This window comes from Catharus ustulatus, chromosome 1 (genome assembly GCF_009819885.2).
Source record: "Catharus ustulatus isolate bCatUst1 chromosome 1, bCatUst1.pri.v2, whole genome shotgun sequence".
NCBI classification, from domain to species: domain Eukaryota; kingdom Metazoa; phylum Chordata; class Aves; order Passeriformes; family Turdidae; genus Catharus; species Catharus ustulatus.
The window spans coordinates 10,736,513-10,756,763 of NC_046221.1; the positions used below are offsets into that span (position 1 = coordinate 10,736,513).

At 42.2% G+C, this 20,251-nt stretch overlaps 1 long non-coding RNA gene across 1 annotated transcript; it reads left to right on the top strand.

Moving 5' to 3' along the window:
* Positions 1-143: 143 nt before the first annotated feature.
* On the top strand, positions 144-19,995 carry LOC117002949. Its single transcript, XR_004419443.1, has 3 exons — positions 144-570; positions 18,844-18,991; positions 19,825-19,995. It is a non-coding gene; the product is annotated as an uncharacterized LOC117002949 (long non-coding RNA).
* The last annotated feature ends 256 nt before the right edge of the window (positions 19,996-20,251 follow it).

Here is a 20,251-nt window from a genome sequence, read left to right on the forward strand (position 1 = left end):
CCGCCCCGCGCCCACTTTTTGCACCTCTGGAGTTGCTGGGCACCGGCCGCTTTGAAGCCGGTGGTGCGGGGGTGGGGGGGGCGAGGGGGGCGGATTTGCTGCTGCAAAGTCTCTCGCAGCCCAATCGCTCCCGCCGCCCGGCGCTGACATCAGCTCCGCCAGCCCTCGCCCCCAAACTCCGCTCCCCCGGGGCTGCCGGCTGGGCCCGGCTCCCGGGAGAACGCCGGGGAGAATGGCCCCGTGGGGAATAAAAACATCCTGCTGCCTCGTCTTGGAGAAGCCGGAGGGGCAGCTCGCAAGAAGGCAGGCTGCAGGGAGGATTTCAAGCCTTTTTTTTTTTTTTTTCTGTCTGCTTTAGACCATGTGGACACTGAAAATTCCGCTTCCACACAGACAGAAATGCCTCTGCTGTCCTCCCCAACCACGCAGTTATTAACTAGTTCACTAATTGCGATGCTTATTATTCCCAGTGAAAGAATATGAGTTGCTGTTGAAGGATCCCTGTGTCAACAAACCTTATGCAAGAGGATAAGTGTAGCGATTCCCCTTGAATCTCCAGTTATTTTTAAGGTACGTGCTCTGTTACATTCACGATCAAGGGCAAAAGCTCTGTGAAAAGAGGAGTGTGTTGTCGCTCAGGCTCACACATTAACACTCTGCAGTGCCTCATTTAGGCAACTGTGCAATTAAAGTGTCGGGAACAGAGGGGCTTTTACAGAGAGGAAAGATGACAACAGCAATCCTCTGAAAAGCTTGAGTACAAAGCGTTACATGTTCGTTACAAAAAGCCAGGGTTCACAACAGACAAAATACTGCTTTAAGTTACGAGAGACCTACTGCTTCTATGCTCTACTGTCCTTATGTATGATTTCATTTAAAAACACGTATCTGGAAACCTAGTTGGTGACTGGAAAATGGAAGAATTTCAAGAAAAATTATGTTAAATAATGAATGTCATCATTAGTGCCTACTGCAGTTGGCTGAAAGAGCACAGCAAACCCTTGTTTATCAGAACTCCTTTAAATCTAAAACTTCCTCTTGTTGGAATGTAGGTTACCTGGCTCCTGCTGCTAACCACTTCCACTGCAACCCTCCCAGCTATTAGAAACCCTCTGTGTTTGGCTGGTATAGAGGCCTCTGTAATTTTTGGATAAGGCAGAGCTACACATTACAGATTTTTAAATTAAATGAGCAAAAACACTTCCATAAAAGTCTCTAAAGGTGCTCATTAAACCAGCATATGGAGAACTCAGGTGTGCCAAGATGATGTCACCTCTTTGACCCTCTCTGCTGCATGAAGCAGGTCGCATATGGTGAGAAGGCCCTATGTACCCTCACTTTCAGCTATGTGGCACAGCACAAAGCTCAGGGGAAAATGCCCTCCCATCTCTGCAGCTAAAGTAAGAGAACCTGAGAATCCAAACCTGCATTGCTTGAATGTCAGATATAGTTCAGGAAGCTCTACATGAAAGTAGGTTCTTACTTTCCTAGTTTTTACAGGTTACTGGCAGAGTATTTTTACAATATACACATCACCCAAACTGCTACACAGCTTAAGTAAACATCTCTTTAAAGTGCTTCTGTCTATTTCAGGGATAAAAACTTGTCTGCAGGAAAACAGAGAGGCAATCAGTATTTTTTATTTTCAGCTTCAGCCTTTAACCTTTCTCCCCTTTTCCTTCTGATTTCTGTTGTTCTGACCACAACTGACTCTCGTCTATTAGTGTGGCAAGAACTCGTAGTTGTGTGTGAAGTAGTAACTGCTGCAGCAAAACACAACTTCATGTTCAACTGTACATCAAAGTTCTGACCAGTCTGGAATTTAAGTCGCTTAGTTTAGAAGCCAGATTTAGAAAAGCATCTTCTGTATTTCAGTACCAATCTCTCTTCTCTCCATTATGGATCTAAAAGAGAAGCCAGATCCAATTAAAAGGAAAATGAGCATCCTGGGACATTAATTCATTTTTAGGAGTGGCTTCAAGCTTAGCTCATTAAATTTTCTGAAGGCTTTATTTCTGATAATATTTTGTTAACACACTCTCAAAATGTCTGGAATCTAACATGTTAAGAAGATGGACTGACACTGCCAGACCCTGGAGAAGTCATGCTACCAAACCAGCCTGAAAAGCCACCAATCCTCAGAAACTATTATTCAGTGCTAACAGATTCATGGGCTGCTTTTCATTTCTAGGCACAGTTCTAAGAAAGTATCAGCAAGGCAACATTAGCAATGATGGATCTATACTGGTAGTGTAGCTCCCTCCTTGGCTGGTTTCAGGACTGGAGAAGGCATGAAGACAGCTGAAGTCATGCGGTTGAAAGGTTTCCCCTTGACCTTGAGAAGGTGTCAAAGGCAGTTGTTTTTTTATACTGTCCAGCTACAAAGTGAGTAAAATTCCTTAAATGCACTTACTCCTCTTGTTCCTGGCAAGGGAAGGAGTTGGATTCTCCACCCAGTGAGGTGCCCTGTTTGAACAACCTTTTTTAACTTGAATGAAAGATTACCAGTCCCACTCAACTGGGTCTGTCTCTGCTCAGGAAAACATGTACATGTTTTCAAGCACTTTGTTAAAGTGACATAAACTCAAACTAGGAAATACAAAACCAGTACCAATGGGGTGGGAAAAAGCTAAATTATAGAATAACACCATCTCTCTCAGTTATGTGCTTATGTCTACCATTAGCCAATGCACTTGACAGTTTTATCATCCCACAGAAGTTATGGCTGTTCCTCAGTGCCCCGGTAACGATTGTAAGTGGTGTTCTGTGCTCCTTTTTGTTGAGTAAAGCATCTTAAGATTTTTTCATCTCCATGGGCCAACAACCTGTGGAGGGTATGATTACCTTCAAACTGAAGTAATTTATACTTTTCTTTATTACCTTCAAACTGAAGTAATTCAGACTGCTTTAAGGGCATAGCTTCACACACCTTGACTTACAGCCTGGGAAGAAGTGCACATCATACCAATGCACAGTCACCTGTTCAGGCCTAGATGAGTCAGCCAGGTAGGAGAGCTTAAGGTGTAAGTCCTGCTGTGAATGTCTCTGTGTTGTCTGGCAACTGTGAACTTCTGATGTAAACCCACCACAGTTACTGATCCCTGCCAGTACATCAAAAACCTCTGTCCTGTTCTTGTGAGATAGACTGGTCTCTCTCAGTGCTTGAGGTACCCAAGCAAGAAGTCCAAGCTTTGCAGGATTTGTAACAATTCACTTCACTCAGGTTCTCTCAAAAGAGGAGAGCTGAAGGTCAGTCCAAATAGTTTATTAACTGGAAGACTGATGGTGACTATGAGAGTATGACGGGGAAAGAGTGTGTGAAGCTGGATACCAGCTTGCACACCTTAATTATGCATTACCATTTAAATTTCTGCACCTAAGCAATATAGTGTAAAGTTAGTAATCAACAGAAAAAGAAAAAAATTAAAATGCATGAAGGGAAAAAGCAATCCACCCTTATTTCAGCTAAGGACTTCAGAAGAGCAACTATATAGAAAAAAAATATTTGAGAAAGTTAAACAAATCTGAATACAAAGTCCATGTGTATTATGGGTGGCCAGTACTTTTTCTGTACAAACATATTTAGATGAAGTAGAATAAATATGAGATCAACTTTTTTCATTATCTCTCTGTTTTTTTTTTTTAAATCTGGAGCAGCTTGATTTTCAGTGACATGATAGCATAAAAATTTCAGGTGTAACAATTTAAATGCCATATTGAACATACAAAAATGCAAATATGTAAAATGATGTGAACATCTAAGATGTCTCAGGGAATGCCTTGCACAAGTGTTGCAGCATCTGTAGGGGGTGCTCCTCTCAGAGCAAAAGGGTCCTGCTGAACAGAACAGCAAGTGGAAGAGGCAAGCTCCAGACTCTGCACTTCCCAGAATATGCACAAACCCTTGAAGAAGAGGCCATCTGGCTGCCTTATTCCACAATTTGCAGTTGCACTGTCCCTTTCCTAAGGAGCTGTGGGTACTGCAAGCAGCAGGCCATGGTTGAGGTTTTTTGCAATTTACTGCTTGGGAGCAGACACTCCCTGTAGGCTCCTGAGAGGGGACAGGGATGCAATAGCCACCATCTATTTTTCTCCCCTCCTCTCCATTATATTTTTGTTTGATTTTACTTCCTCTTGCCTGTGTAGGTAGAGGGGGGAAAAAAAAAGCCCTTACAATTTGGAAGATAAAAGATGCTCAAGGGCGTTAAAGCAGGACATGAAGCAATCGTGTGGCTGTGCAGGTGAGACTCCAGAGCCTTCTGCTGCAAAAAGCCTGCACTAATCCACTCTTGCCCTACTTACAAGAAGCTGTCAGTGTGGCTATTTGCAGCAAAAAACCACTTTAGCTTTGGGGCCAAACATCACAGGGTGGTGATGAAGCAATGAGGGTAGGGATCCATATTCAGTGTATGAAGTTTGTCAGAAAAATACCTCACTGCAGACAGGTCCTCCTGTCTGCTTTGCATATTCTTGCACATGAAATATCCCAGGCTGGGTAACACTGTGGTATTGCATAGCTGAAGGTTAAGGCAATGCTAAAAGGATTTGCATCCTCACTAAACTGCAACAGAGCTGAAGGGATCTGGGATTCTGTGTTCTCTGCTATGGGAAAGCCACAGCAGCCAAATTTCATCTCCCACAGGAGAAGCTTCCTCTATCTCCCTTGTTTCTCCAAGACCCCATATCCAGTCTGATGGGGGTTTAGTGCAACATGCCAAGAATAGGCGACATCCAGCTCCCTGATGAGCATGAGGTAAACATTTCAAAGCTGCTTAGACAATAGTCTCTTTAATGGAGAAAATACCTAGATGTCAAAGACTGCAAATCATTGTAATTAGTAAGCCTGTAGATGTCACACAAACCAGCAGCAGTCACTGGAGATAAAACTTTCTGAAAGATGTTTGTATGAGCATACTTGAACATAATTCAGCAGCTCTGACTCTTGAGGGGAGTAGAAGTACTGCTCATCACCAGAAACAGTTTTGATTTTAATAATGTTTCCTGTGTTTGTGATAAACTGAACCAAAAACTGGTTCAAAAGGCAGAGATGTCTGAAACCTCATTCTGTCATCAGATGTTTCAATCCCAGCCCAGACTGGTCATAGACAGTTTGTTCATATGAGATTAACTTGTTCACAGACCTTCTGTAAAGCCCCCATTGTACAGGCTTCTTTCTGTGCCCAGTATCCCAATCTGCTTTCTTCAACCTTCAACCTTCTTCAACCAGTTGGAAATGCATCAAGTTGTTACCGATTTTTTTTTATTCCTAGTAATCTATTAATATTAATTTATTATAATTCTTATTAGTGTTATTCTTTTAAAATAGTAATTCTCTGATACTGAAATATTGAAAACAATTTTTTTGTTTTCTACATCCTCTGAATAAAACCTTTTTAATAAAGAGTCTGCTGGGGGAAAGCCTTCCATACTGCAGTGTGGCTCTGCAGAACACCCTGGGACAGAGGAGAGAGGCATCTCATCAGCCCTTGGTGTTACTGGTGGGTCCCCAGCCCACCCAATGCCTTGGCTGCAAGGAATTCCCCAGAGGTGGAACCACAGCATCACCCTCATCATGCAGTTGCCTCAGGCTGGGAAATCGGGCACCTGAGAAGAGAATTGGCCAAAACAGTTCATTTCTCTGTGCTGACAGCTTTTTCATCAGTAAAATACAGATGCAAATACTTATGTCAGGGGATTAAGGAAAGCTAAAATGACCATGGGCTGCTTGCATACAATATACTTTTCACCCTAATCTTTTCAGTTGGGAAAACTTCCAAAAATTAAATGATGAATAAATTCTCCCCATAGCAGCCATGTGGATTACAAAGACTTGCAGAATTTTTGATGAAAGGCTACCGTCTTCTAAAATGAATGCTGCAAGCCTATGTCATGAGAAACCTTAACCAACTTCTCTGGGACTCTAAAAATGTTTTATAGAGTAATCTTGTGGTAGCTGCCTTGTAGAGAATTAAGGCAGTACTGAAAAATGCTACAGCATAGCTATTGCTATTATTTCAGTAATGTAATGTGCTACAGTTTAAAGAAGTTATTATGGAAGTATAATTTGACTAAAGTTTACATTTGCAGGGTGACATATGTTTAGTGTTACAGTCTTTTCCTGGAGACCTCCAGCAGCAGTCACTGACCTTGTTAGGGACAGTGGCTGAGGATCAGGTGCAATAATAGTCAGTAAAGGAAAAGTGCATTGAATTGCATTAACCTCTGGCTAACAGGTTAATCCCCTACCAGATTCATCAAGTTTCTGTGATATCCAATCACTTTACGAAGGGAATTTCACTGTGATTTTCTGTCAATTTATTTTTAAACATTCTTTTCAAAAGGCATTCAGATTTATGTGATATATAATCACTGCAAAGCTGAACACAACGGTTCAGAATGTAAATGTAAAAAAGTGTGTGGAAGTACAAGAAGGCTGCTGTAGAGGCATATGTTTTCCAGCAGCTGGCCAGCAGTAGCAACAGTCAGCTACAAATTGCTGAGATTTGTAAGGCCCTACAGCCCCTACTGGGCACCCTGCGACAGACATCAAAGTAAGTTCATTGAGAAAATAAAGAATGTTTTTTTTGAAAGAACTAACTTATAAACTCTGTAGTGAAGATCATAAAAATTATTATTTATCCTTGTATATCCCTCTCATAAACCGTCTGATGGAATGGTTTTCCTGGGGAAGGTTGTTTGCTATGTGCAGTATGACCATTCAGGAGTCATAGAGGATATATACTGAGGTAGAGAAAAGCAAATAACACAAAGGCTGCCTCACATTTTTAAAAAATTTTTTTCATTTTATTTCCTGTATGATAGCTAATTGATGTAGAGTGTTTTAAATCTAGCTCTCAGTTCTGACTCTTGTTTCTCCTGATGGTTGCACTCAGCAGCTGCTTGGTCCTTTTTCATGTAGAGCTATGTGTAGGATGGTTCTAAATTAAGGTGTGTATTTGGTAAATGCAGATGGGCATCCCTTGATGGCTGCTCTTGTAGACTTTCCTGCTCTACCAGACTGCCCTGTGAGTAAGTACAGGGTCTGGATATTGTTGGTCTGCTGTCAGGTCTTAACTCACATTGAGGGGCCTGACCTTAGGTAAGTTACCTAAGAACTTATGTTGATCAAGATGACAGCAAACCATATTGCTCCCTGGAAGTTTTGTTTCTTTGGTTATCAGTAAACTAATGAGCTAAGCACTGTCTTTGTCTTGTGTCTGGGTGCAGCTCCTACAAATATGAACCCCCAACTCTTGCTTGGGATGTCTAGATGATATTATAATGTGGATAAGAAAATGTCATGGAGTTATGGTTGCCATCACAGATCTAAATAAATACCCACCAGCACCACAGAAAAAACAATAGCAGTTACTGAATTAAAAAATAAACTCCTTCAATTACCATGAGAGAGGGAAAGGTAGAATGCAATGCAGTCAATGCTATTACAGGTTTATCTTCTACCTCCCACATCAATTTCCTCTTAATTTTAATTCTCCTGCACTACAACTGTTTTTCCTTCATTGTCCTCAGATAGGCATCAGGAAAGTAGAGGTGCTGAAGACTCTATCTGCAGAAAAAAGAGATACCTAGAGGAGCTTGCATGTAGGTCTTCTACAACAACTGAGTTCCTGGAGCAGAATGAGGTCCATGGCTCAGGAACACTTCAGAAGCAGCAAAGAGAGATGACAGATCCAAAACGTGCATCAGAAGAAGCATGGGTATCAAGAAACACAGAAAGAGCAGTAATGAATCTCTGTGTCTCCCTTACCCTGGAAGTCCCAAAGAACCACCTGATATCTCTGGATCATTCATATGACCAAAAGTTTCAGTCCAAGCCTAACAAACAGATACAAGTCAAAGACATTATTTTAAGATCTTGGGTAAGCCTGTTAAAGCCCAATGTGTCCATCTCAGTGGTGAATCCTGAACCCTTCCTGTAGATAAGAAATAGATAAAGTCATTGTACTTATTAACAATTTCCTCCAGAGTGACTTGGTGACTCTGCACTTACCATGTTAATTAGTAGTAGCTATGGAGCCTGTCAGATTTATCTCTGCCCCCAGTCCAAATATTTCTTCCCTTAGTTTTGCTCACTGAATCTACATTCAGGCATTAATTTCTGTGTGCTGTACCAGTAAAGATCAGTTTTACAGGATGACAATGACAGGCAGTCACTGAAGCCTTAAAACACAAGTGCTGTATCAAATAAAACCTTAGCCAGACTGACAAGAGTTATTTTAAAATAATGAGCTTCTCTTTACTCCTGGACAGTTTTGGAATAAAATTTGCAGATATGAACTCTGCCAAACTTAGTGGTAGGGAATGCAGTTTTAAATTTTTTGTTTAACCGTAAGCCTGGAGACCTAAGCCTGGAGACCTAAGCCTGGAGACCTAAGCCTGGATTGTTCCCACTTAGTCTTTACATTTGACTCAGGTGAAGACCTAAGTGAAGAGTCTTGTCACCCTGAAGCTATGGCAATGTGGGATTTTTCGGTGTTTCTCTGAACCCTAAAACTAGACAAAACTGGGAAAAGTAGACCTTCTCGTAAAAAAATAGGTAAAATTTTATGGCTGTGACTTTTTCTTCCTGCTTTTTTTTTTTTTGAGGGACAAAGGAGAGTAAGATTGAAATGATCCACCAATATAAAGTACAAAGTATTCTCCTGAATCCTGGGGTTTAGAATATACTTTTCCATTTATAGAATCAGTTTAATAAACATCCTTTTCAAATGCTCTATTCCTGTTACATCTTTATCAAAGGGAAAACATTTAAAGAAAATTATACATCAGTGCTTGACTGTTTCTTTCTTTTTTTTTTTTCCCCCAAAAAGAAGTATTAGGATCATATGTAAGATGCCTTATTTAGAATCTGGAAATTTATTTTATATTTTTCTGTTGACAACCTGAAGCACTGGATAGGAAAAAAATAGCAGAACAAAGAGCTCCCTAGAGATATTTCACGTTTGCTGACTTACTACATCATCACATATGACACTGAATTATTAGTTCAGCAAATACTGAAATAGCACAAGAAAGCTTTCTTGCTTTTTTATCTTACCATTGTTCTTGGATTTAAACAAATCACATAAAAATTCTGGGAAAAACTAAAATATTGAAAAATCATAATTTGGAGTGGTGTTTATTACACAGGATGCCTCCTTAATCATACTGAGGTAGAAGGCTGGGAGTGTAGTTTCCTTGAGCTTAGAGGACAATTTGGGTAGAAAACATGGTCCATCAGGTCTTTAGGAGGTTTTAGCAGGATTCTTGCTTTTTCTCTCTTCATTGGTGGAAGTGACTCTGCCCATGGATAAAGATTGCAGTGGTGCCCTGGATTGTATCAGGCTGAACTCTGCTGTTGTCAGAGAAGCCCACACACACCACAGCACATTTTCTAATCGTGTCACAAGTTAGCTATTTTTGTATGCCTTTTAAAAATACAAATATTAGTGACTATCAAAATTCAGGCCACCTCATAGAACATTGTCTGTGTGGGCTCTCAAAATAGAGGTGAGCAGCTTACCCTGCCTCCACCACCTGCACTTTCAGTCCCACTGACACAGGGGTGACCTCTCCTCACCAACCCCTGCCTGTGTGGGCTTGTTTGATTCCTGTGGCCTTGACCTCAGCTGTAAATTTTTAAAGTGACACTGTGTTCCTTACTGCAGGAATGGTGAAAGGTAAATGTCTGGGTGTATTATGATTCTCACAACCTTCCAACTGGAAATAGAAGTGCAGTACTTCACCAAAAAATGCAACTGTAACAACTCCAGACTCAGCTGTGTGTAGGAAGCTGTAGTTTAGTGTCATCTATTTTGATGCAATAATAAATAAAATTATAATACTTTGCATTATCACAGATAATGAAAATTTCTGAACTGAAAGTTGTTATGTATTAATGTCGAAACTTTTAAATCGTTAACACCAAGCTGAGGCACAATTGCCTTCTTTCAGAACTAATTCTCAAATATAGCTGGGATAATTCCTGTTGTTTAGGAATGGATACTTGATTTTTCTCACCCAGAAAACAAAGACAAAATTCACATTTACAAATATTTTAGTGAAATTAGATTGTTTTCCTTTCATATGCACTGGTGTAGTTTCTTTAAAATGCTGTGTGTGACAGCAGAAGAAAAGAAGACAAAATGAAGCAAATGGTTTAGTACATCAAACAGTGTCATAAACTGAAAGGAAGGGATAGAGAATGATCAGGAATATATATGTTACAATTTAAAATAAGAGTAATTAGGATGGATTTATTTTAAATTCATGGTACAATTTACTGTGCTCATCTCAGACACTCCCTTCCCTTTCTCTCTTCCCAAACCCATTGAAAGATTTAACCACCTTACTTGTAAGTAATAAGCATTGATTCAGCATCCCTCATGAAATGATGCATGATTTTACTCCATCACAGATAATTTCAGAAACATTTTGCTGCCTGCTTTTATCTGCACTCTACTTGTGGAGAGGATTTGAAAAGGTTTGCGTAGTTGCCTGCTCTGCAATAATGTGAGGATTTTGTTATCCCGCTGAGCTACCACCATTCAGGGAGCTTGGATTCCTTCCTCCCGCAGCCAAAATCTTGCAGAACCTCCCCCTGAAACACAAAGGTGCAGAAGAGAAAGGGCAAATGATTCACCAAACCTTTCAAGAGGCTATTTATATTCCTCCTGGAACACGGCAATTAGTGCTTTTCTTAGCCCCATCTGATCACCTTGTTGTCTTCTGCTTGTGCAACCACTTAAACAGTTTTTTAGACAGAGATCTTCAGCTACTTCTGATATCAGATCCAGTCCTACCTCCAGCCAAAGACATCAGACCTGTCCTAGTGACTTAAACACAAATGGGATTAGGTATTGTATCTCATTAGCCACAGCAAAATACTGACATCTCAGTCGGGCTTGCACATCTACAGATGTGGTCAGAGCACAGCATCCCAATTTCAGGACAAGTTCACAACCCCTCAGTTGTGGGATGTTCTCTTCTTCGTGTGTGCCAGCTGTGATTGCTGACATACCAGCTTGCAGTGGTGGGAGACTCACAGACATACTTGCATCCTCTCAGTCTCATTCATTATGACAGGGAAATAGAAAACCTAGTGCAGTACAGACAACACTGACATTCATCTAATACAATTTTCCCTTTTTGTTTCCAGTATCTCAGTCTTTCCTCAAATCTTTATGCTAAAACACTCACCCAATAATTGTGCAAATTAATGCAAACAGTGGGCAGAGGGATTTGGGTGTGCAGTTCCTTGTGGCTGTCCAAGAGGCAACCACAGTGCCATGAATCCAATCACAGTGCCATGAACCCAACCTCAGTGCCATGAACCCAACCTCAGTGCCAGAAACCCAATCACAGTACCATGAACCCAAGCACTGTGCCATGAACCCAATCACAGTGCCATGAACCCAAGCACAATGCCATGAACCCAAGCACTGTGCCAGGAACCCAAGCACAGTGCCATGAACCCAAGCACTGTGCCATGAACCCAAGCACAGTGCCATGAACCCAAGCACTGTGCCAGGAACCCAAGCACAGTGCCATGAACCCAAGCACTGTGCCAGGAACCCAACCATAGTGCCATGAATCCAGTCACAGTGCCATGACCCCAAGCAGTGTGCCAGGAACCTAATCACAGTGCCATGAACCCAATCACAGTACCATGAACCCAATCACAGTGCCATGAACCCAACCACAGTGCCATGAACTCAAGCGCAGTGCCATGAAGCCAGTCACAGTGCCATGAACGCTAGCACGGTGCCATGAACCCAACCATAGTGCCATGAATCCAGTCACAGTGCCATGGACCCAACCACAGTGCCAGGGACCCAACCACAGTGCCATGGACCCAACCACAGTGCCATGATCCCAAGCACTGTATTTGCTGCAGAGCCAGGATAGTCTCTCTCAGTGTTCTTACATTGGATTTCCCATCGGGGTGTGGAGGTCCTTGCCTGGGGCTGCCAGCTGGCTGCAGCTGCCCAGAGCCCCCAACGAGACCCTGCTGGCCGCTGTCCCCTCGGAAGGGGCATCCTGCCCTGGCAGAGTCCTGGCACAGACGTGGCACAGACCCTGGCACGGGTACCAGTCTCTCTAAGAAGCATCAATGCCTAAAAGTGGCATCAGTGCCCATCAGGAGCATCGCTGCCCAGCAGGAACATCAGCCAAGAGGTGTCACCCTTCAACAGGGGTGCCAGCCTGGACAGGAGCAGTGCTCTGCAAGGGACACCGATCCCCGAGGGGTGTCAGCCCCTGAACGAGATCCCGGTCCCTGCATGCGGGCTCGGTCCCTGGCAGGGATGGGTGTCGGTGCCCGGCAGGGATGGATGTCAGTCCCGGCAGGGATGGGTGTCAGTCCCAGCAGGGATGGATGTCAGTCCCGGCAGGGATGGATGTCAGTCCCGGCAGGGATGGGTGTCAGTCCCAGCAGGGATGGGTGTCGGTGCCTGGCAGGGATGGGTATCGGTGCCCGGCAGGGATGGGTGTCGGTGCCCGGCAGGGATGGGTGTCGGTCCCCGGCAGGGATGGGTGTCAGTCCCCGGCAGGGATGGGTGTCAGACCCGGCAGAGATGGGTGTGAGACCCGGCAGGGATGTCAATCCCCAGCAGGGATGGGTGTGAGACCCGGCAGGGATGGGTATCAGTGCCCGGCAGGGATGGGTGTCAGTCCCCGGCAGGGATGGGTGTCGGTCCCCGGCAGGGATGGGTATCAGTGCCCGGCAGGGATGGGTGTCAGTCCCCGGCAGGGATGGGTGTCAGTCCCGGCAGGGATGGGTGTCTGTCCCCGGCAGGGATGGGTGGCAGTCCCCAGCAGGGATGGGTGTGAGACCCCAGCAGGGATGGGTGTCAGTCCCGGCAGGGATGGGTGTCAGTCCCCGGCAGGGATGGGTGTCAGTCCCCGCAGGGATGGGTGTCGGTCCCCGGCAGGGATGTCAGTCCCTGGGTGTCGGTCCCAGCCATGCTGTCGGTCTGTCTGAGGACACTCTCGAGCGATCCATGCAAATTACAGCCCGAGTGCAATCAATAGATGTGACAAGCAGCCGGCGCCGGCAGCCGGGGACATAATGAAGGTGTGAGTGTGTAGCCGGCGAACAGATAACAATGCTATAGGAAATTATAGGGCAGCGCTGTATTGAATAAGTGCAGTGCGAAATGAGCTGCGGCTCGCAGGTCACGCTTCCCCGCTGCTGGAGTGTCTCCTGCTCTTGTCCTTTGTAATTGTAAGTGGCAGCGGTGGCGGCTGAACGCGAGCAGGGCGCGGATCCAGCCCTCATTTGTTCTGCATTACAATGCGGCCCGCGCCGCCAGCAGCCGATCCGGAGTGTCAGTGCCCACCTCCCAAGTGGACCAAGAAAACAGTGAAAACTCAATTTACTTGAGAATTAGGAAGGCTGTCGTTAAAACAAGGCTGTCCTTGAAACCACGCGGAACAGCGGAGAGTGTCCTGTAAGAAACAGGGTGAAAGTTCTCTTTTCTTTTTAAAACAAACATGCTTTCTCCTCAAAGAAACACAGAAGGGAAAAGCCTTTTCTTTCAGGAAACAAAAAAATTGTACAGAGAAAGTAGAAAATCCTCTAATTTTCATATTTTTACATTTTAAAAAACAATACTTATATGTTGTTGTTTTTTTTTTTTTTTAACTTGAAAGAAAGCTTTTGACCACATAGATTCTTAACACAGACAATTCTCCAGATGCTACTATTCCTCTTACCTGCTTATCAATATTCAAGGGGAGAAGAATGCCTAAAAAGTGTTCATTGATTTTTAATTTCATTTCCAAGTCCAATATAAAGTCCTTCTCTGCATTTTGTTCTGACATTTGGATCAAACTCAGCAGTTGTTTTCTGAAACCTCAGGTCTTCGAGACTCTGGGCTCAGAATCCCATTTAAAGGTTTACAGATTAAGTTTAACATTTGAACCTAATCAAAGACAAGAAGGTAACTCAAAGTGTTCTGCACAGTTCACTGGTATTTCACCATCACTGATCGATACCTTCAGCTATTTATGAACACTCCATACATCCCTTCCCCCCTCTTCATAACACTAGGCAATTTTATTTATGTTTTTCTTCACCTTAGCTCTGAAATGTACATTTTTATGGTTGAAGTAAAAGCTATACTAAACAGAACACTTGCTCAATGTATTTTCTAATACACTACAAATGTAGATTGGTATTTATTCTGTAACCTTGTTTTTAATCAGTCAGTATGGCTGCTTGCTTTCCTTGTTATACAGAATCAGTTTAGTTCTTGCAAATGAACTTAGCTAAAAATGAAAATAATTCAAACAAAAAAAAATTCAAGCTCTTGATAATTTTTTCCACCCCCCCCCCCCCTCTGGTAGAATGAGTAAACCCTGTCTTTTTTTCTTCTTGTTTTCTTTATTAAGACCAGACAGCTTTCAGGTGAATCAGAGTGGGTGTATTTTCCAAACTCTGCAGAGTCCACAGTGGTGTTTGCATCCTCAAATAGTGAGCAAAATGCCACAGAAATCTTAGTTTTGACAGGTGACCACACTTCCTGACGCAGGTGCTGCAGGAGTTAAGCCCACGAGTGATGGTGGATTTGGTGTCCGTAGGGGAAATCTCTGAGGACACAAATGGATTGCCCATCTTGTGCAGAGGCAGCACTGACAAAGACCACACAGCAGCCGCCGATGCCTCACTGCTGGGTGGGAAGGAGACATTTTGGGAGCCCAGGCTGGCTGCACTCTTCACACAAAGGGGCACGTGGGACGTGACCTCCACTGGGAACAAAATCAAGGGCCTGCCATAGCTAATCCTGGGCTTTGTTATCTCTCCTGCACATCACAGTGCTTCCTGGCTAGCCCTGGACTGCTGCTACTCTGCAGAAGTGTGTAAAGAGAGATGCTATCATCTGCTATCTGCCCAAGCCAGAAACAGGCAATACCAGAAAAGCCTGTCTTGTCCAATTTCCAGTTCAGCTTTGCAGACTCAAGAAGTGCAGATAGTTTGGACATACTTTAGATAAGGACCTGAATATCTGGGGTTTTCCTGAGCATTGAATGCCATGCTTCATACACTTTACTAAATTGTGTCACTAAATTTTTACCTTTCCTGGTAATAGACTTTTTTTGCTTCCACATTTCTTCTTCCTACCTTCCAGCAATAGCACTGGTAAATGGACAAATATATATATGTACAACCATCAGTGTACACTCTCTAGTAAAATTAGTAATAAAATGTGCATATTTGCTTAGTGCACCTGGGTTCTTGAGAAATAAATGCATGAAGCCAAGAGCAAGCTGCTCACCCCATGCCTGCAGTGAGAGTTCACTTTTAAATGTATGATGAAAAAACAGACCTTGCCTTCCTGTCTTTGTAGAAAAATCCCATGTACGTGTGTAGTACAAATGCACTCAGATGCAAAGATGAAAGTGGGTATTTTGCTTCTTTCACACACAGCCACAAAGGGAACCCTGCACCTTTGCAGAGCTGTAATTGCCAGGTGCCTCTTTTAGAGGCAGGATAGATAGCTGGTTTGGCATTGGGCTAATCTTTTGGAAATGTAGGAAGGAGAAAAAAAGGACTGATTACAGATTGCTTTGCTTCATAAACCTCTCTCCCACACTGTCTGAAAATAAATGTTCCTGTTCATTGTTACATCTTTCCACACAACATATTTAACCAACGGCCAAGAGGTAGGGTTTTTTTTTTCCTCCACAGATATTCAGCAGATTTTTGGCTGGTTTTCCCCTTACTTGCCTTTCTCACTGCTTTCTCCCTTACTTACCAATCCTGGCTCCCTCTAATGTGCTTCTGCTAAAGGATACTTTGCCTCTACCTCTATCAAGTGAAATTGAATTGCTTAGGGATAACTCTGCATGCACCCCGACTCACTTGTGAAAAACTTACTGGTGATTGTTCCTGTTTGAATCAGGAATCTCTGAAACACAAATCCTTTCCTTAGGACAGAGAGGCCAGTCTTCTGCTCCTCTATCCCATTAGCTGTAGGCCAGCCTTTAATCTATGTACAACGTAATTACTATTCAAAATTGCTAACATTTTAACAATAATTTTTAAAATTCACATCCAGGGACCTCCTGACCAAGACTAGGAGTGGGCAGCCTCATGATTAATGTGTTTTAACTTTCCCAGCTTTAAAAACCAAACACATCACTGACAACACACTGAAGACATGGGAGGTTTGTTGCAAGGTAGAGTTAGGTGAGCTCAACTTTGGGGAAGGAGGGGAATGAAGGACAGACCTCTGAACTCCAGCAAACATTTTTCAGTAAGTATTGCAAAGACCTTTTGTCTCCATCACATGTTGCAGTCAGATGATTATCTCTTTAGTTATCTTGCTGTAGAACCACTTCTGTATCAGCAGAGCCTCAGTCACTGTTGGGTTTGCAGAAACAAAGATGAAGGAAGCAGGGACAAGGACAGGGATCAGAATGGGGATGAGGACAGGCAGGGACAGGAATGGGGTGAGATGGGAGAAGCAAACAGATCTAAAGTGATGCCTGAATCCTGCCACAGGCTCAGCGCAGTTAGTGCTTGACTCCTCTACTATGTGCAATGTCACCAGTATGGCAGTGTAGTTTCTGTGTGAATAAGCATAATACAAATGCTGCTCAAAAGATGAAAGGGCCTCCAAGTGGTTGTTTTCCACCTTGTTTCCCTTGTTCTCACATTTGCTGCCCTGAAGAAGTGCATGCCTACACTGTGTAACAGTGAGCTCTTGGGACCAGCAGCATCCCAGCACAGAGAAAATTCTCACATGCTCTGCTGGAAAATCTTGCAAAGGCTGGGATTTCTGCAATTGAAGCACATTTTGGTTTTACATTTTTCGTGGACATCACAGCAGAGGCTGAAGCTCAGTGTCAAATTATGGTCTTGTGAAATAGCTATTTTCTAACAGACAGCTTCTTGATTGAAAAATGGTGTTTTTGCCCCCCCACAAAGTCTTTATGAACCTGAGCTGACAGCATATTCAAAATAGTGTATTCAGCATCAAGCAACAGAAGTGGGAAGAAAAGATTTGTGTGGTTCATGTTTTCTATAGGTAGAGACTAGGGAATACACTTAAAGTAACCACAGGAGAATTTTTTTGTTGCTGTTTGTTTCAACATTAGGCAGTTTTACGTGCATAGTCTATACCAAAAGGAATAATGTTGAATTGAATTGAATGATGAGAAATATTTCATTTCTTTTCGTATGCCAGTTCTTCTTTCTGGTCTCAAAGTCTGATTTCCCCCACAGATATGGAGTACTGCTGCATGCCATAAATGTCTCTTTCTCTTAAGCTTTTTCGATCAGAGTGTTCAGAGATGACAGACAAAAGACTCAGGCTCTAGGACGGAAGCAAAATTTTAACTAACAACTGCTTACAAAGTGAGGAGCTTAGACACTGTAGCTGCTGACCTTGCCACCAGCTTCTCCATGGTGCCAAAGAGAAGCATCTACCACACATTTTATTTCCATGTCAGATTATATCCTTGCTTTGTACAAATCACATGCTGACACAAAATGTCTATGAGTCAGTCTTTTCCTTCATGTATTACTCATGTAAGATCTGCAACAAAATCCTCTATTTTCTGCACACAGCAAAGCCTTCTTAGACTCATCACACTGCAAATTGGGAGGAAGAATTACGGCATTTCTCTTTAGAAGAATGAAAACTTTTGACATTTAAATAGTATATTTACCAAAGCACTTTGAGCTATACTGTCATCTATTTTCTGTCTATTAAAAAACATGTTACAGTCTAAAAACTGTTTTTATCTCTATCTCCACAAAAGCATGGCAAAAATTGATTCTATTTAGCATTTTATCAACTGAACTGGAGAAGAGATATTACCTCTTTGAGCATCAGCCAAAGGTCTTGTAGCTAATGCTGACCTCTGTCAAATCTAGCACATTGTATAGGAAGGATTGACAATTATTGTTCTATTGTATTTTGCAAGACACCAAGGGTCAGAGCAGTGGAATTGTTACGTTGCAGGAGAACAATAATTCAAAGCTTGTTTGCCTGTGCTGGGGAAAGCTATTAAGGTCAAAAATCGTTGTGTTAGTGTAAAGACAAAATGCCTAGAAATTTGTAAATAGGTTTGCAATTTTTCTAATTATTTTAACTCTTTGCAGGGATTTCCTTTGTGGTTGACAGGTATTCCAAATCAACCCACTGTCCTCCTATGACAGCATGATTATTCTTTTTAGAAAATGATAAATCAGCCTTTTAGTCACAAAGATTCAGATTTCATTGAAGCTTAATCTAGCCTGCTGGAAAGGAGAGGTGAACATCCAAGTCGAAAGAGAAATGCTTTGAAGAATGTATACAGCAGTGAGATAATATTTACAAATTCATAAAAGGCATTTTGAGTTAGCTTATTTAATTTTAAGGGTGTGTAAAATAAAAAGCGTTCCAAGATATCTGTCTGTGAAAGCCTTGATTGCATCTCCCTGTGGTGCACAGCATTTTTTTACGCTGCTAATTTCTATTGACAGCATTCTGCTTAGTTGAAAGAGCATCAACTTGTATTTTTGGCATTGAAAGTACTGAGTCTGATGTCTTCTTATCTTTTATGAATGCATCTATGGTTCATTGCAAATGGACTATAAAAAGAAAAGTGTAACTGAGTGCCTCTATATAATCAACAGAAATGACAAGTCCATTCCCATTGATGTTGAAGCCAATAAGGGTTTAATGCAAAACTTTAATACGAACAAGATTAGATCTAATACTGAATATAGTTACAGTTCATATATATGAGTGAATGTGTATTCATAATACAGGGGGAAAATATGACGAATGTCAATGAGCTTGTCTAGGTCATCTCTTTTGCCTACTGTAGCATCATTTTCTGTGTTTGCAGTCTTGTGGCTCAATCAGCCTGTGTTTGTCAGCACCATCATTCTGCTGCAGAACTAGCAAAGACTGTATTGAACTATCTAAACAGGAGTACCATCTACTGGGCTCAGAAAGCAATCCTTCTGACCTGCTCTGCACTGCTACGTCCTCAGGTAGAGTGTGTGATTCTGTGCACTGCACGTTTGTAAAATTGTGGACCAAGGGCAAAAAAGGCTAATTAATTGAAAAGAGAGATGTAGGGAATGACTGAAAAAATGGATGGTTTTTATGAGGGAAGACATGCAATGGAGCTATAGGCTAGAATGGGAATGGCTCAACAACTGCTACCAGATGGTAAATTCAAGGGCTATTCAGGATAAGAATAGACATCAGTGAGTGCATTAAGGAATATCAAGAATTTGGCTAAATGTCAGAAATTTAGTCAGACCATTTCATTCTTGTTTTCATGCTGTGGACATTTATTCATCTGTAATGAACAGAGCTCACAAGGCAAATTGAGAGTCAGTATCTAGTTCTGTTGCCACAGAATCCACTACAAATCATGACCCATTTTTACTGGGCACTACCATTACCTTCTGAAAAAGAGCACCCAGTATGAATGCACTAATCTCCACATTAATGAATGAAATCACACAGATATCTGGGCTGGCTGAGACGAACAAATCAGCAGTGGATATTTTCTTTCTTTGTAAAACAGGTGCTGTGGCAGGCAGTCCCCTGCAAATACTCCAAGGAATCTACTGGAGGAGAAAGGGACCATTAGTGTAATTAGTGTAAATTTATGAAAAGGGGAAAAAATCTAACCCAAACCCCAGTCTTAGAACAGGATGACTTTTCATGAAATTTCAAGACTTCCAAATTACTGCATCAGGACTTGGTGTACCTCTCATTATTTGATCACTCTTCTTGTGATTATAATATTACTGTTGCAAAGAGAGGACAAATGTTACAGTTCAGTATGAAAGCATTGTTTTTTTTCTAGCAGGTGACAGTATGGAAGGAAGGCAAGGCACAAACTGAACATGTAGATTGTTCCTCATTCTGATTTCCTCTGAGTTGCTTAAGTTAAAGTCAAATATTCCCTGGACCATGTCTTCCTTGTGTGTAGGAGTTATTCAACCTACTGAGAGTGGATTTCAGTCTTCAAAGTAACAACTAAAAGGTATTTGTAGCTACATTTCTCCTGCTCAAGGAATATATGTCAAAAGACTTTAATAAAATTATTTTCTATTAAAATAAATCACAAAAATATGTGTACAGTACAAAAATTATTATGGTAAAACTGTTCCAGAAGAGAAAAATCTTTATCAAAACTTGTCTGAAGTGAACAAATCAATAAGCCAAAGCTGAGGAAGATTTGGGTAAGCCATCTCTATGCATATGTCTTGCAGGTGTTCTCTTTGTGTAAATAA